Consider the following 18,615-nt stretch of genomic DNA (forward strand, 5'->3'; position numbering starts at 1 on the left):
TATTTTCGTAAAGTACATATTATATTTTATAAACTCACCTTCCTGGATCTTTCGGAAGAAGGATAACTCTGACCTCTTTTTTTTTTACAACATTTATAGTACTACAAACGTCTCCTTGTCCCATATTATTATTCAAATTATTGTATTTTAGCCATTTACAGTTACAACCGATAACGAACATTTCACAGTTTACACAACTTTTCACAACAAAGCGAAATAAGGCACAGTCAATGCCTTTTCGATCTAGACCAGGCCGTAATTGTTCGGGTTTTCTATTTCAGTGTATGGAGCTGAGTCACATGTTATATTGTAACTTTATTGCGTATCATTGCTACGCTTTAATTAGTATAATGTGTCCATAAGTTCCGTTTACTTCTTGTTGCATAATATGTTGCAGAAATAATTACAAAACAGTGTTATTTTAATGTGAAGAGAATTTTACGTGTTAACATAATCTGTTCGCATCAACATTTTAAGTTTAGAATGGAAGATATTTTGAGGTTCAATAAAAACGAATTTATATTGTGATTTTATTTTAGCTCATCTACCTTCCTTAATTGTAGACAGAAAATTTACCATACCACTCCTATGAAATTAGCGTACGTACGATTGTGTTACTTCGTCTCTTAGGTAGCAGATAAATACAATAATTCAGTACTCAATTGTACAATAGACAAATAGAATGTGACGGGTGTCATACATGACATTATGTTTAATTATAATGTATAATTGCGAATATAGGAATATAACTTAAATATAGTAAACATAATCTATAATATCCATATGACATAACATACATATGTAGTGGCAGGGCATTGGAGACCACTAAAATCAGACAGAAAGGGGCAACTGGTACATAACCTATAATTTCAACATATCTAAATATCCGTGCGGTACAACTGAAAATTATTGAATCGTGCATAAATGATTGTACAAGAATTTCGCAATATTTAATCGAAATAAAGGCAGGTATTACACATACGAACAACGTAATTTTCACACCAAAAATTAAATTACATCTTAACTCGCAAGGAATTATGTCTGAAGTGTCCCCTAATCATTGTTTTAAATTTTATTAATGAAATTACATTACATTTTAGAGAAATATATGTTACTCTTTATGCATTCCAATTAATTTATATGGTTGAAACGCCGCCCTTCGTGATCGGGTTAAGCGAGTCACATGGTCTGCCTTACGGCCTGTATTAGATCACGATGGCAGTGACACAGTCTATTGTTCCTAGAATTCACAGCGCTCCAAGCGGTTAGCAACTATCGCGAGAAATGCAACTCGTTGGCAAAAAATCATCCCAAGCTTCGTGACCGTATATGGTAGACTGTGATACTAGTTCGGAGCGCCGAGACGCTGGCTGAGGAGGTAGTAGTGTGCAGTGTGTCGAGCCAAGCCAACGCATCCCATCACAGAAGCCAACTTTCTGACCGTAATTTACAATGTGTTCTTCGATTGTATTTTACACGAGCATTGACATCTAACATAAACCAGTTAGTGAGGGAAAAACGAATTAAAAAATCCAGGAAAACCAATGCTAATGATCAGCGAAAATAATTTTTATCATTCGTTATTTACATTGTAATAAAATAATTTAGGCCTATTTCAGACTTGTAACAGAAACGACAATATGTTTCACATGTTATACAAAATAACAAATAATTGGTTTTGTGATAGGGATAGTGTCAGATAAAAAATGGATAAATAATTTTATTTTATTGACGACACTTAAACAAAGGAATAGGATGACAGGATTTAAATATTAGTAATGGATTCGATTAGTTTAATATTTTGTAACAGCGAAAATGCGTTATAGGTCTGTAAGTTCTCAATTACTTTAATATGAAAAAAGAAACTATTTGCTTTCAAAACCGCTGCAATACATAACGAAAAAGTACAACTTGCTTGTTGTTTTAAACTAAAAAGTGATTTAAAAATCCAGGAAAACCAATGCTAACGAACAGCGAAAATAAATTTTATAATTTGTTATTTACATTGTAATAAAATAATTTAAGCCTACTTTAGCCTTGTAACAGAAACGATAATATGTTTCATATGTTACACATAATAACAAATAATTGGTTTTGTCATATACAGTGTCAGATAAAAAATGGATAATTAATTTTATTTTATTGACGACACTTGAACAAAGGAATAGGATGACATGATTTAAATATTACTAATGGATTCGATTTGTTTAATATTTCGTAATAGTGAAAATGCATTAGGCCTATAGGTATGTAAGTTCTCAATTACTTTAATGTAAAAAGCTATTTACTTTCAAAACCGATACAATATATAACGGAAAAATACATATTGTTTCTTGTCTTAAACTGAAAAGTGGTTTACTTATTACACAGTTCCTCTTAAAATAAATAAAGTACATGCTTCTTCCGTGTTTATTATGATTATTAGAGACTAATTAAAAGGATTGAACAAGTGACCGGACGCCACTGTCATCACTTGATTCCATCCCCCATCTCCTGCTGCACAGTTGATGTCTAAGGGATAGAACTGAGCTAGCGAGCAAACTGTCCCTGCTCCATAGTACACTCAGATGACGATTCCTGCCCTATAGCTACTCGGTCCATAAATATTCCTTCACTGTAATGAAGGGGTCGTTGAAGAAGGTTATTAATTCGAAAAGCGTGACTTGAATTGGTACGACCTTACCGTAACCGACGCGTAGCTCATTGTGAGGTAATGTCGTCGTCCAAGATGAATCTTAATGCAGTTTTGAACGGAGAACATATTCAGTTTCCGTTATTTGCTTCGATATTTTCCTTGTTACGTTTTGAGGAAGTAGGAATTTTACTCATTTTCTCACCTTCTTCTCCGACCTTCCCTTATTCTTCCACTTCTGCGCATTCCAGTAGTGAGTCGGTGACTAACGTTTTAATTCTGTCATTTCATTTTCCATTAGCATTGCAATTACTTACCTTCTTACTTGTTCAAGTAATTAATGAAATTCATTACGCTTATCAAATCGCTATATTGATTTTCTTTATTCTATTCATTGCACTACTTTAATTCATTAGGCGACAGTTATTTCATTCATAACGTTTATTTTATACATTAATTTAATTTAAATCGTTGTATTCATTGCACGTATTTTTTTTCTCTTGTACGGAGGAGGGACCCGAAGGCTTACACTGCAGCCTGAGGCTTATTGTGCTTACCATTACTATTCTATGAATGATTGGGTAGCCGAACGGCCGCGCTCTTGTACATGCATGCCGCATCATGAACTTAACTTGGCCTATTGTATGGAGGATGATGATGATGATGATGATGATGGTGGTGATGATATGTGAATTAATGATGACGAAATGAGCCCGAGGTCCAACACCGAAAGTGTAATTCTGCTTCAATCGGTTGTGGGAAAATCTCGAAAAAAACCAACCAGGATTTGAACCCGGGTCCGCTCGTTCCACGATGAGACGTGCTAACCGTTACTCCACCGCGATGCTCGCGTACTTTATTTACTCCACTCACTATTTAATATTGTACGCTCCATCTTTCATTAATTTCTGTCTGTCAGCTGATCTTTTTTTTCCATCTCTTCTTTGTTTGCCTTCTCTCCTTTCTTTGTTTCTTCCTTTACCATTATTTATCTTCCCTTTTCTTCTTTCTACCTTCCATTTTTATTTCTTCTTCCTTTCTGGATTGTTTCATCTCCTACTTGCTTCCTTCTTTATTATTTAATTTATTGTTCTTTCTCAGTCTATCATAACACATTCTATACTGTAGACTAATTAAAATTCATTGTGGACGCACTTACCTATATTAATTAACGTGTTATCCGCGTTTGAACGAAGGGCGATATCAAACATTTCCAGTAATTAATTTTGTTTAATCCAAAACTTCGTTAGTTACAAACACCCTATGATGTTTAATGTATGTATGGAGACTTTATTAATGTATCCGTGAGATGTTTTCCCTTAGCTAATTTTTTGCTGAGGAGGATCTTTCGATCAGTAATTAGACGGGCTAGTGTTTTAGCCGGTTATTAACGACACCATATAAACTACTAGATTATTAGCATCAATAGAATTGGCGATGCTGAAATGGTATTTGGCAGGATGAGACTGAATATTCGGTATGAGATTACCCACACATTTGTGTTACACATGGGGGGAAGCCTTGTAGGAAAAATAACAGGGGATTCACAGAATGCCGATGGTTCTATGAATACGCATTTGTTTTATTATTTTGTATGTAATTGTTTATGGATACAGTTTCTTATTGTTTAATAATTTTACTATAGGTAGCCCTACTGAGTTCTGATTATTAAAGATCACAAGATTAGAAGAAAGTAAGAATTTCTTTACGTTCCAATATTTGGATAGGCCTACAGATTTGGTTTTTGGAATCTCATGATTATTTATTGAATGTTTAAAAATAATACTCTCTTCGAAACCCATCCGAATTGTTCAAAATAGTCGGTCTGGTTGGCGGAGTTGGTATAGCACTGGCTTTCTATGCCCTACCTTGCGGGTTCGATCCCGGCCAAGGTCGATGGCATTTAAGTGTGCGACAGGCTCATGTCAGTAGATTTACTGGCATGTGAAGTACTCCTGCGGGACAAAATTCCGGCACACCGGCTACACTGATATAACCTCGGCAGCTGCGAGCAAAACATAACATTTAACATTTGTTCCAAATAAATCTAATGGTAAACATTCCCATAATTAATTCGAAATTTTGTCGGGCTTCCAGCCAGGTCATAAGTTGGTGATCCACCGACGTTTCGAGGATGTTCATCTTCCTCATCTTCAGGGTTAAGTGATATCTGAGGGAATGAGTGAGTGAGTGGGAGGAAGTGGGAGGAGAAACTTTAAAGGTACGTGAAAACACGTCCTTGCAAGGGGGGAGTTGGGGCTGTGAAAAACTGAATATGTGAGCTCCAAGCCTCTTGGCCACTTGTCTCACTTCGGGTTTCGCCGTCCCAGTGAAGGAGCGCTAGAAATTTCCAGTGGGTAAGCCGAAAATGGACGTAACTGATTAGCTACAACATACGGGGGGGAGGAGGGGCAGAAGTACAGCGACCTGATCCGGAGGAGACGCGATGGAGGAGAAGTCTAGGCACGAAACGGTGATAGCCAGTTTGGCTGTTTGAAGATTCGAACGCGTAGGGATTAATCTTACAATAGCCAATTGGCGCTTTGATGATTTTTCTCAGATCAGGAGACCAGCCAATTGGCTCCTTGATGACTCCAGTGTTCTGTACAAGGGGACGATTGAACCCTGCCAGGGCCCGAGTTCGATGTGAACAATCATTAATCTTGAGCCGTCACCAATGTCTGGGGAAGTGAATGCAGGTCCGTGGCCCATTTCTTTTAGGGCTCATCCCGACATTTGTCTTAACGCCTTAGAAAAACCACGGAAAAACCTTAGGCAGGATGAGATGTCTCAATTTTAGAGACTAGCCAGTTGGCTCTTAGGTAAAATGACTTGATTCGATGGATGTAGACTAGCCAATTTGCTCTATTACAACTCCATCGATCAGCAAAACGGATTTATTGGGGACGATATGTTAGCTCAAGTTATTTAACCATCATAACAGTATTAGCCAATTGGCTTTTTGATGGTTTCTGTCAGATCCGGAGATTAGTCAATTGACTCTTCACTCCGTAGACCTGTAAGAGGGATAGAATGGATTTATAGCCCGAGTTAGAGCAGGCCATTTCACAGCGGTTGCTTACTAGATTAAGTCATGAATTAATAATCTACTACCTAAATCTGGGAGTGACACCTGCCTCCCTGTTTTTCTGTCTTAAGAGAATAGCTAGTGGACCTGTCTGGTGTCTTCGCCGTAACCTAGGATCATACCGGCCGAGGCCTGATATGAGCGGGTTGGGGCTGGCACGAGCGGCCTCATACAGGTTTCTAGCCAATCGAGCAATGAACTCGTCTACGGTTGGCAAGTTTAGCTCATCGTGGAACTTCTCTCTCGAAGCGACTCGCGGGAGATGTGTTATGATGCGAATCACCTGGTTCTGGATAACTTGGAGTTTCCGGAGATGGGTCACTGCCGCGAACCCCCATGCGGGTTCGGCATAGGTTATTACAGACCGAATGAGAGCTTTATGCATGGTAAGTCCTACCCCCAGGTTGTCAGGAGTGAAGGCCGCCAGAATGGGATAGTGTCTAACTGTCAATCCATTGGCCTTACGAAGAAGGGAATGGATATGATCTCGGAAGGTAAGATGAGAGTCCATAATGATGCCTGAGTACTTAATTTTGTTCATCCACAGCATTGCTTGTCCGAAAAGTGTGGGTGGAGGTGGAATGTCTTCGAGCCTCGCTCTTAGTGAAAAGAGCATGGCCTGACATTTATCTACATTGACCTTGATTCTCCAGTCGTGGAACCACGGCTGGAGGTGATCTAAGATCGACTGCAATCTACGGGACGCTAACCTGTAGGTTTTGCCCATCGCCAAAAGGGCAGTGTCATCTGCATAGATATACAGATGGCTACTTCTGCCGTGGATATAGCGAAACGGGAGGTCATTAATGAATATATTGAAAAGTATGGGACCGATAATCGATCCCTGCGGGACTCCTGCGTGAATTTCACGAGGGGTGGAGAAACTAGTGCCTACTCGGGTCTTGAATGTACGGCCTCGGAGGTAATCTGAAATGAGGCGTACCATTCCATCTGGGACTCCCATGCCCAGTAGCTTAACCAGGAGCCCTTCATTCCAAACCTTGTCGAATGCTCGCTCGACGTCCAGGTAAGCTGTAGCTACGACACGCTTCGTACTCATGCCCCAGGTAATGTCCTCCGTCATGCGGAGTGCCTGGAGTGTAGTGGAACGACCAGGGTGGAAGCCGAACTGCTCGTTCCTGATTTGGGGCAACACTACTTCAGTGAGGCGTCTATGTATGACCCTCTCCGCCAGTTCGCTGAGACAACTGAGGAGACTAATAGGCCTATAGTTGCTTGGATTCGTCTTATCCTTTCCGGGCTTTGGAAAGAGAACTACGTGAGCCTCTTTCCAGGGAATGGGATAGTGACCGGAAGCCAAGATGTTATTAATTATCTCTGCTATGCGCTTCATAGCTGACCTTGGGAGATGCTGCAATATAATTCCTTGGATACCGTCGGCTCCTGCGGCCTTATGAGGGCCGAGGCGACGAATTAAATGGGCGACCTCGTGGGTGTTCGTAGGTCGTATCCTATTTTCCGGCTCCCTGCTAAGGAGGTCTCGAACCGATTCCTCAACAGCTCTGATATGGGGTAAGTTTAAATTTTGTTCCACGGGTTGAAAAGTGGTCACTAGAACGTCTGCCAGTGCGGTAGCCTTCTCCTCAGGAGTAAAGGCCGTGACATCTGGACCGACTATTAATGGGTGTATAGATTGAGATGGATGGGACAGAGTTCGAGATACACGCCAGACATCTGACATGTTTCTGCTGTCCATCGTCTCAGCCTTGGATTTCCAAGCACCCACGACCGTTTCGTGGACCGCCTCACTGATCCGCCTGCGCAAGCGGTTCATCTCTACTCTATGTTCATCTAACCTAGTACGCTTCCACAATGTCCTGGCTCTATTGCGGGCGATCTTTAGGTCTCTAATATAGGCTGGCAGCTGCATCCGTCCTGGTTGTAGAGACCGTTTCGGTATTGCTGCATCCATTGCCTTTTTAATGCACTCCGTCAGGTCGCTAACTGACCTATCTATCCCTGCCGGAGTAACTTCGGGCGGGAGTGATGGAAGCGTAGCGGCTACCTGGTCTTGAAAAAACACCCAGTCTGCCGCCTTGTAATTGAATTTCTCAGCGGTGGGGGAGAGTTCGACTGGGTGCATGATCTCCATGATCACCGGTAGGTGGTCGGATGGAAGATCATCCAGAGTTGTTAGTGTCGCCCTGGTTGTGAGACCTTTTACCAGAGCAATATATAGGATATCGGGAACTTGATTAGCAGCATCTGGTACGTGTGTGGGGTCCCTAGGGGCCATCACAACGTACCCGTTTCCTGTGGAATTTTGAAAAAGTCTATCGCCCTGCCAATTGGGGCGTCTACAGTTCCAGCTAGCGTGCTTCGCATTGAAGTCGCCGGCGACTATGAACCTATCTGTGAGGCTTGTCACTATATCTAAATCCGGTTCAGAGAGTGCGCCCGGGGAACTGTAGGCAGCCATAAGTAGAAAGGGGATTCTACCTATGTAGGCTCTAATAGATAACTGAGGGTACCTAGCTCCTTAATTTATAGTGCCAGAGGGAGCTACTGCCTCTAACGTCGCTAGCTGGGGAAGGAGATACTCACAGTGCGCGATCGTAGATCGAACGAACACCGCTACACCTCCACCTCTTCTAACTGGTCTATCCAATCTATAAATTTCAAAGCAAGACGACACGGCGGCAACGTTCTCGCCGCGGTCCGCACTAATAACAGCCAATCGGCGCACAGCTCCTCGGCTGACTCCCTCTGGCACTATAAATTAAGGAGCTAGGTACCCTCAGTTATCTATTAGAGCCTACATAGGTAGAATCCCCTTTCTACTTATGGCTGCCTACAGTCCCCCGGGCACACTCACTGAACGGGATTTAGATATAGTGACAAGCATCACAGATAGGTTCATAGTCGCCGGCGACTTCAATGCGAAGCACGCTACCTGGAACTGTAGACGCCCCAATCGGTAGGGCGATAGATTTTTCAAAATTCCACAGGAAACGGGTACGTTGTGATGGCCCCTAGGAACCCCACACACGTACCAGATGCTGCTAATCAAGTTCTCGATATCCTAGATATTGCTCTGGTGAAAGGTCTCACAACCAGGGCGAGATTAACAACTCTGGATGATCTTCCATCCGACCACCTACCGGTGATCATGGAGATCATGCACCCAGTCGAACTCTCCCCAACCGCCGAGAAATTCAATTACAAGGCGGCAGACTGGGTGTTTTTTCAAGACCAGGTAGCCGCTACGCTTCCATCACTCCCGCCCGAAGTTACTCCGTCAGGGATAGATAGGTCAGTTAGCGACCTGACGGAGTGCATTAAACAGGCAATGGATGCAGCAATACCGAAACGGTCTCTACAACCAGGACGGATGCAGCTGCCAGCCTATATTAGAGACCTAAAGATCGCCCGCAATAGAGCCAGGACATTGTGGAAGCGTACTAGGTTAGATGAACATAGAGTAGAGATGAACCGCTTGCGCAGGCGGATCAGTGAGGCGGTCCACGAAACGGTCGTGGGTGCTTGGAAATCCAAGGCTGAGACGATGGACAGCAGAAACATGTCAGATGTCTGGCGTGTATCTCGAACTCTGTCCCATCCATCTCAATCTATACACCCATTAATAGTCGGTCCAGATGTCACGGCCTTTACTCCTGAGGAGAAGGCTACCGCACTGGCAGACGTTCTAGAGACCAGTTTTCAACCCGTGGAACAAAATTTAAACTTACCCCATATCAGAGCTGTTGAGGAATCGGTTCGAGACCTCCTTAGCAGGGAGCCGGAAAATAGGATACGACCTACGAACACCCACGAGGTCGCCCATTTCATTCGTCGCCTCGGCCCTCATAAGGCCGCAGGAGCCGACGGTATCCAAGGAATTATATTGCAGCATCTCCCAAGGTCAGCTATGAAGCGCATAGCAGAGATAATTAATAACATCTTGGCTTCCGGTCACTATCCCATTCCCTGGAAAGAGGCTCACGTAGTTCTCTTTCCAAAGCCCGGAAAGGATAAGACGAATCCAAGCAACTATAGGCCTATTAGTCTCCTCAGTTGTCTCAGCGAACTGGCGGAGAGGGTCATACATAGACGCCTCACTGAAGTAGTGTTGCCTCAAATCAGGAACGAGCAGTTCGGCTTCCACCCTGGTCGTTCCACTACACTCCAGGCAATCCGCATGACGGAGGACATTACCTGGGGCATGAGTACGAAGCGTGTCGTAGCTACAGCTTACCTGGACGTCGAGCGAGCATTCGACAAGGTTTGGCATGAAGGGCTCCTGGTTAAGCTACTGGGCGTGGGAGTCCCATATGGAATGGTACGCCTCATTTCAGATTACCTCCGAGGCCGTACATTCAAGACCCGAGTAGGCACTAGTTTCTCCACCCCTCGTGAAATTCACGCAGGAGTCCCGCAGGGATCGATTATCGGTCCCATACTTTTCAATATATTCATTAATGACCTCCCGTTTCGCTATATCCACGGCAGAAGTAGCCATCTGTATATCTATGCAGATGACACTGCCCTTTTGGCGATGGGCAAAACCTACAGGTTAGCGTCCCGTAGATTGCAGTCGATCTTAGATCACCTCCAGCCGTGGTTCCACGACTGGAGAATCAAGGTCAATGTAGATAAATGTCAGGCCATGCTCTTTTCACTAAGAGCGAGGCTCGAAGACATACCACCTCCACCCACACTTTTCGGACAAGCAATGCTGTGGATGAACCAAATTAAATACTTAGGGATCATTATGGACTCTCATCTTACGTTCCGAGATCATATCCATTCCCTTCTTCGTAAGGCCAATGGATTGATAGTTAGACACTATCCCATTCTGGCGGCCTTCACTCCTGACAACCTGGGGGTAGGACTTACCATGCATAAAGCCCTCATTCGGTCTGTAATAACCTATGCCGAACCCGCATGGGGGTTCGCGGCAGTGACCCATGTCCGGAAAATCCAAGTTATCCAGAACCAGGTGATTCGCATCATAATACATCTCCCGCGAGTCGCTTCGAGAGAGAAGTTCCACGATGAGCTAAACTTGCCAACCGTAGACGAGTTCATTGCTCGATTGGCTAGAAACCTGTATGAGGCCGCTCGTGCCAGCCCCAACCCGCTCATATCAGGCCTCGGCCGGTATGATCCTAGGTTACGGCGAAGACACCAGACAGGTCCACTAGCTATTCTCTTAAGACAGAAAAACAGGGAGGCAGGTGTCACTCCCAGATTTAGGTAGTAGATTATTAATTCATGACTTAATCTAATAAGCAACCGCTGTGAAATGGCCTGCTCTAACTCGGGCTATAAATCCATTCTATCCCTCTTACAGTTCTACGGATTGAAGAGTCAATTGACTAATCTCCGGATCTGACAGAAACCATCAAAAAGCCAATTGGCTAATACTGTTATGATGGTTAAATAACTTGAGCTAACATATCGTCCCCAATAAATCCGTTTTGCTGATCGATGGAGTTGTAATAGAGCCAATTGGCTAGTCTACATCCATCGAATCAAGTCATTTTACCTAAGAGCCAACTGGCTAGTCTCTAAAATTGAGACATCTCATCCTGCCTAAGGTTTTTCCGTGGTTTTTCTAAGGCGTTAAGACAAATGTCGGGATGAGCCCTAAAAGAAATGGGCCACGGACCTGCATTCACTTCCCCAGACATTGGTGACGGCTCAAGATTAATGATTGTTCACATCGAACTCGGGCTCTGGCAGGGATCAATCGTCCCCTTGTACAGAACACTGGAGTCATCAAGGAGCCAATTGGCTGGTCTCCTGATCTGAGAAAAATCATCAAAGCGCCAATTGGCTATTGTAAGATTAATCCCTACGCGTTCGAATCTTCAAACAGCCAAACTGGCTATCACCGTTTCGTGCCTAGACTTCTCCTCCATCGCGTCTCCTCCGGATCAGGTCGCTGTACTTCTGCCCCTCCTCCCCCCCGTATGTTGTAGCTAATCAGTTACGTCCATTTTCGGCTTACCCACTGGAAATTTCTAGCGCTTCTTCATTGGGGCGACGAAACCCGAAGTGAGACAAGTGGCCAAGAGGCTTGGAGCTCACATATTCAGTTTTTCACAGCCCCAACTCCTCCCTTGCAAAAAGGACTTGTTTTCACGTACCTTTAAAGTTTCTCGTCCCACTTCCCCCCACTCATTCATTCATTCATTCATTCATTCATTCATTCATTCATTCATTCATTCATTCATTCATTCATTCATTCATTCATTCATTCAGCGCCCTCAGATATCACTTAACCCTGAAGATGAGGAAGATGAACATCCTCGAATCGTCGGTGGATCACCAACTTAAGACCTGGCTGGAAGCCCGAGAAAATTTCGAATTATCACGTCGCCAGGAAAGCTTCAGTAGTTATTCCCTTCATTGGTGTGAATTGCAGTTTAGAGAATTTTAAATCGAACTTGTATATCGTTGCTACCGAGGAATAGAAGCTCAGGGTTGTATCAAGTCTTTTGAGGAACAAAGCTGCAGTAGAACTCACTTACTTCTCTTACTGTCGTTCTGGCAAATTTATTGTGGCCAATCGTTTAGTTTGTCGCGAAATATTATTTACAGCTTGGACGTTGTATTATATGGAATGTAAAAAATATACACCATTAGTTTTCCGAGCTTTATGCTAATTAAAGAAATCGAGCTGGTGATCTGTGAACAAAGCAGCGAATGAGTCACTTTTGCTACTGTATTGCGCGGCTATGCTGCCTGTTGGATCAGAAATCAGAGTCCGTCCGCCGCCCAAACAGCCCACGAAGGGTCAAGGCCGATCACCCGGCTGCTGGTCTCACGTCCATATGCCTCAGCAGAGGTGAGCGATCACCCAACTATAACTGAAGTTTCGTTTGATCAGCACGATGATCTTCACCGTCGTTGTAGCTGGTTTCGAAACCGTATTATACTACCTATCAAAGCTCCCCAAATTCATCACGATGCTGGTTGGGCACCGGTCCCATACACTGGTCGAAATTTCATGAGAAAATTCCTTTTTCCATGAGAAGTCGAACCAGCACGCGTCCCATAACACGAGCTCTAGGAATTTAGACTATGACGCTACAGTGTTGAACGTAATCAGGGAGTTTTCATCATCATCATCGTCATCGTCATCATCATCATCATCATCATCTTAACTCTCGTTATTATGTTTCAACATTTCGTATAATATTCCATTGTTTGTGTTCCTGATATCTTTCTCTGGATCTTCACGGTTTTGTCGTTCATTAATTCAATTATGTATAAGAATATTGTGTATTCGATCACAGTTTATTCTTTCAATATATGTGAGGTAATTATGGTATTTACACATATCTTCTACAATAAGTTCACATTTGAAATTCCCTCGCATATCGGGGTTTCTGTAAAAGGGATACTGGTTTGGCTTATTGTGCACTCTGTATATGCGATAGTTGTCTAAATCCGACAGGTGGCTTGATTGGCATTCGTGAATCCGACACTTTCGGGTTGGGTCATCCTTTCTCATCCCCTGGTCCCATTTCGCGGACGAGTAGTATGATAAACCCCAGGGGCCCGAAACCCCAAGCTTTTTCTGATCAGTCGACGCTGACAGGTGGGCAATCCTGCCTCAGCCCCTGAATGAGCCAGATCCCATCCTCACACGTGTAACTGATACGCTCCAGAGGCCGAGCTCCAAGTCCTTCCTATATCAGCATCGAAAACCCGTACTACCCCCAGACTTCACCCCAGCATATTTTACTATTGCACAAGATAGATGAAATGAGAGGAAGTGAAGAGTGTTGGTGGAATGATAGAGGGAAACGACAGTACCCCGATGAAAACCCGTGCAACGTGTGCTTTGTCGATCAAAAAATGTCTATCACGACCTGGTTTACGATCGAACCCGGTCCGCTTGGATGGAAAACCAGCGCGCTAATACTTGAGACAGACATGGCCAACCTTAGGTTTACAGTGTTCATTGGATTCGCAACAAAGAATGTCACATTGCACTGAATATGCAACATCTCGTGCAGTAAGGCGCTGCCAGCTCCTGCTATTAAAGCTGATGATTCCTTATGTTAGTGAATTCTAAGGGAAAGTCACACCCGAAGAGGAAGATACGCAGTAAAATAGTTGATTAATGCAAACCGAAGTTGCTGCTAACTGCAGGAGTTTGAGCCTCAATGTGACGACGATAATTCACTTCCATACACCTGTGGCAGTTCAGCAACAATATTAATACTACGATTTACGGCGATAAATGCATATCATATATGCCTAGTGGTCTAGAAAAGTCAGGTGGAGTATTGATAGATAATGGCAGCCGGATAGGTCAGTTAATAAAGTAACAGCTAAGAACTAGAGGGTCTCGGGTTTAGTCCCTTGTCATGACAGGGTTTTTTCTTCGCCAGAACTTCCAGAACGGCCCCGAAGTCCAATAAGCATCTTGTCAGAGTCCTTTCCTATGGTTAATAGCGATTGGAGCACCTCGTTCTAGTTTCAAAGTCATGAAATTATAAAGCTCTGCCTCCACGCCCCCATGTGCCTTAACGGCATGTAGAGGGGCTATCTTCAGCGATGTATCACTGACAGATAATAAGGGTTGAGCATTTACATATAGGCTACAGGACAAAAAGAATTTCCCTACTTTATATTCCACAACGCCATTCCAGCGCCATTGGCTTTACTTTATTTTTAACAAGTTGGTATAATAACCGCTTTCCACTGTTCAATAGCATTCCAGGACGTTTCGTCTGCATTTTTGTGCCCAAAGATGTTTCCTTAAAAAATTTTTGTCCATAGGTATAATGTTCACTCCAAATTATTACATCCAAGAAAATTACGCCCACCAAAATTTTATTCACATTTCCTTTTTAAACACTGTTGCGTGCAACAAAGTTGGTTCACTAGTTCGTCCATTTTATTATGTGTATAATGCGTATAACTAATGAAATATCTCCTCAATTTTTTCCAGTTGAACAAACACAGCAAGTAAAATTGTGTTTGGGCCAATTTTGCCACATACGTAGTATTTAGTATTTATTTATTTAACCTGGTAGAGATAAGGCCTTCTCTGCCCCACTACCAGGGAATTTCAACTATAATATGAACAATAAAATTACAATTAATATTAAATTTACAATTACAGTTACAATAAAAATTAAAGTACGACAAGATTACGTGATTAATGAAAGCTAGACAATTTATCATACAAGTTTAGAACAAACAATATTTTTGTATTTACTGAATTACAAATTAAACTTAGAATAACATTCTATAGTGATGAAATTACCATATATTGAGATATTTGTGATAGATTAAGAGAACTATTTACAAGAAACCATGTCTGAACGAGTCTCAATTACTGACCAAGTGCCTAGTAAGTTTGCGTTTGAATTCAATTTTATTTCGACAGTCCCTGATGCTAGCAGGTAACGAATTCCAGAGTCTTGGCAGGACTATTGTGAAAGAGGATGAGTATGAGGAGGTGCGATGGGATGGTATTGTTAGTATTGTTTCATGGCGAGGGCGTGTGTTCAGATTGTGATGGGAAGAAAGGTAAGTGAAGCGAGACGACAGGTACGAAGGAATAGAAGAGTTCAAGATGTCGAAGAGAAAGAGAAGTGAATGTAAATTTCTTTTCTTATCTAGTTTAAGCCAACCTATTGTTTCCAGGGATGGAGTAATATGATCATATTTACGAACATTGCTTGCAAAACGTACACACAAATTATGAGCACGTTGAAGTTTCGTTTTGTTGTCGCTGGAAAGGTCAGCAAGAAGGAAGATGAACATTTACCCTTTTTAGCACATGGATAATAGAATATACTTTCTGCAGGTTTCTGTGATTTGCATGTCCCAGTTGAGATTATTATCCATGTGAATGCCAAGATTTTTTTACTGAAGAACTGAAAGGGATATGCACTGTACTTACTTTAACGGGGGAAATGTCGAGATGCTTTACAGCGTCTGTTTGCCATTTGTATCCTAATATAATTGCTTGTGTCTTTCCAGGATTGATATTAAGATGGAATTTCTTTGTCCATGTCACAATCGAGTCAATGTCTTCGTTCAATTTGTCTATAGCGTCGTTTACTCAGTCTAAGCGGGAAGAGATGTAGCATTGAAGGTAATAAGCATACAAGTGATAGGCCTATTTAGGCCTGTGCACTTTCCATTACAGAAGATGAAATCACATATTATAGCAGTAGGCCTATATAGTTTAAGGGAAATCATCGTTAAAATTAATAGTAAATTGGATGACTTACAAAAGGAGAAAAATATGTTAAAAAGAAGGTGAAATACTTAGAAGAAGAGAAAAGGAGGAACAATCTAATCTTCTTTGGTATAGAAGAACAGGAGAAAGAACAGTCTTGGGACACATGTTAAGTATTAGTGAATGTGTGCTGGAAGCGGTTAGGAATTGACATTGGAAATGAACAAGTGAAGCAAGTGTACAGGATGGGAGACGGGAATAATAGGACCATGTTGGTTAGACTAGCAAACCGTATGGTTAAGGAGAAAAAGATAGTAAGAAAGCATTAAGAGGCTCGTATTTTAGTATAGAGAAAGATTTTGAATACGATATGAGCTGTCGCAGAAAGGTGTTAGTGCCATTTATGAAAACAGCTAGGAATAATGGATACTATGCAAGATTCGTTAAGGAAAAATTGAAAATTAACAGTGAATTGTTTGATGTCGGATTTTGTTTAGAAATTATGAATGAGTCGACAAAGGATGAGAATGTATATCAGAGGAAAAGAATAGAGATAGAGGTGAAAGTAAGAGGGATTTTAAATGAAATTGCAGTGAAAAAAAAGGGTGAAGTTGCGAAAGGCTTGAGGGCAGTGACACATGCGATTGCGACAGAAGGATGTCTGAAGAAATCAACAGGGCCAACAAATTCCATTCGGACGTCGACTTCATCAGGAAGAACGATAGAGGGAGTGGAATGAATAAAACAGAAGAGAGGGGAACAAATATCTGTATATGTTCAATAATGACGTCACCCCAAGGCCAAAGCAGAAGTGTGAGGACGCAGAAAAGTGGAGGAATCAGCAGTGTCTCAAATGGAAATAGCTATGCAGAACTTGGAGCTGGAAGGCAGAAGATTGTTGAATCAACGAAAGAAGAGAGTGGGGAAAGAAGAAATGCGGGGAGAAGAAGGGGTAGTATAGTGAGTGTTAATCGAGTTAGTAATGTGAAACGAGGGGACGGTAGGGAAAAAAAAGCACTATATAATCTGAGAAAATGGTGTACCAGTGGGTGGAAAAAGTAGCAGGGTATTGAACGGATGCACTTTCTCAAGGTTATGGACTTGTTTTTGTTGAAACAGTGGATTCTAGGAACAAAATTGTAAATGTAGTTGCACCAATGTTCTTTGAGTACGATTGTTAATATGATTGTGTTAAAAATGTTTTTACAGTGAATTTAATAATTATGAAATAAGTGTTCTGCCCATGGACAGGTCTTTCACTGCAAACCCAGCATTCTCCAATCTTTCCTACTTACTGCTTTTCTCGTAGTCTCCGCATATGATCCACATATCTTAATGTTATGTTTCCTTAAATAAGTCAACATGAGTTAAGTTTTCTATATTAGATAAGTTTAAAATGTAATTATATTATTTAAAGGAAAGAATTATGGAGTTAGTTATGAGGAAGGTGGGAATGAAGTTAAATGGGAATAATTAGTATGAATAGTTACTTAGTGTAGCTGAGAATAAGAGAAGAGAAGTAGGATAATAGGGTAAGGTTGTCTATATCGCACCACTTTAGCATTTATCATTTTTATTGAACAATACAGTTTTTATTTTCTGCATTCCTTTACAGACAGAGATACATTCCCAGAACATTTACCTTTCATGTAAAAAGTAGAATACTTTAATTATAACTGAATACAGCAGGCATCGTGGTCCATCGCCTATCTCCGAATTGCAGCGGAGATACCAGAAGGGAATTTAGTATCTAGATAGCTGCCACTTTTTCTTTTGACAGCTGTACAACATACGAATGTTTAAAAATATTTTGTGCGAGAGCGTGCGTATTTGCTTGCTTTCCGCACAAAACCAATCCGCGGAAAGTCTAAAATTCCACATTCAGTGTTCCCATCCTAACACACATAACAATTTCCCCCTTCTTACCGCTTAAGTGACATATTGATTTTACTGCTTTAGGCTTTTAACATATTATTTTTAGAGACGTTCAATATAGTAATAATTATAAATTGGAAACTTACCACTGCAAGTTCACCTAAATTGCACTGTTAATTATTGTTTTTAAATATTTGCAAAAATTAAGTAAATTCTACAACTCCACTAAAGTTACTGCATTCGTGATGCAAGTAACATTAAGGAAGCCGTGAAAAAATCAACAAGATTCCAGACTCATCATAGACTGGGGAAAAAAAAGACAGACGTATATCACGGCCTGCTGGAGTATAGTAAACACAGAAAACATTTTAAAGCAACAAATTTGAAGATAGATATTTTTGTTTTGCAAATTTGCCGTCGTTGAACAGAAACCAAGATGGAGATTTCATTGCAACTAATTAGAATTTCGTCTTTCAGGTATGTAATAAACGATCTTCGCACAAAATAATGTACGATACACGAGCGGTATGTTTTCTTTAAATTCTCGGAAATTAAAAAAGCTCAACTACGTTTCGCTTTTTCAAACTTTTCCTCGAACATGAAAACTTCAACATACCGCTCTTGTAACGCATATTACTATTGTGTGTATAACTTATCAAAATGATCTAAACTGCATTGCTTTGTTAAAGGGTGTAAATCATGATTGTTTAAACTTTCTTAAGCCTTTGATTTTATTTTTTCTGCACTTACTTGAACATTCTGTTACATTTTTCCCCATTGATAAGCATTTCTCTTCGACTATTGTATTTATTTAGTTTTTATGTACGTCTCAAACTGTACTTTTTG

Source organism: Periplaneta americana, chromosome 16, assembly GCF_040183065.1.
Source record: "Periplaneta americana isolate PAMFEO1 chromosome 16, P.americana_PAMFEO1_priV1, whole genome shotgun sequence".
Lineage (NCBI taxonomy): Eukaryota > Metazoa > Arthropoda > Insecta > Blattodea > Blattidae > Periplaneta > Periplaneta americana.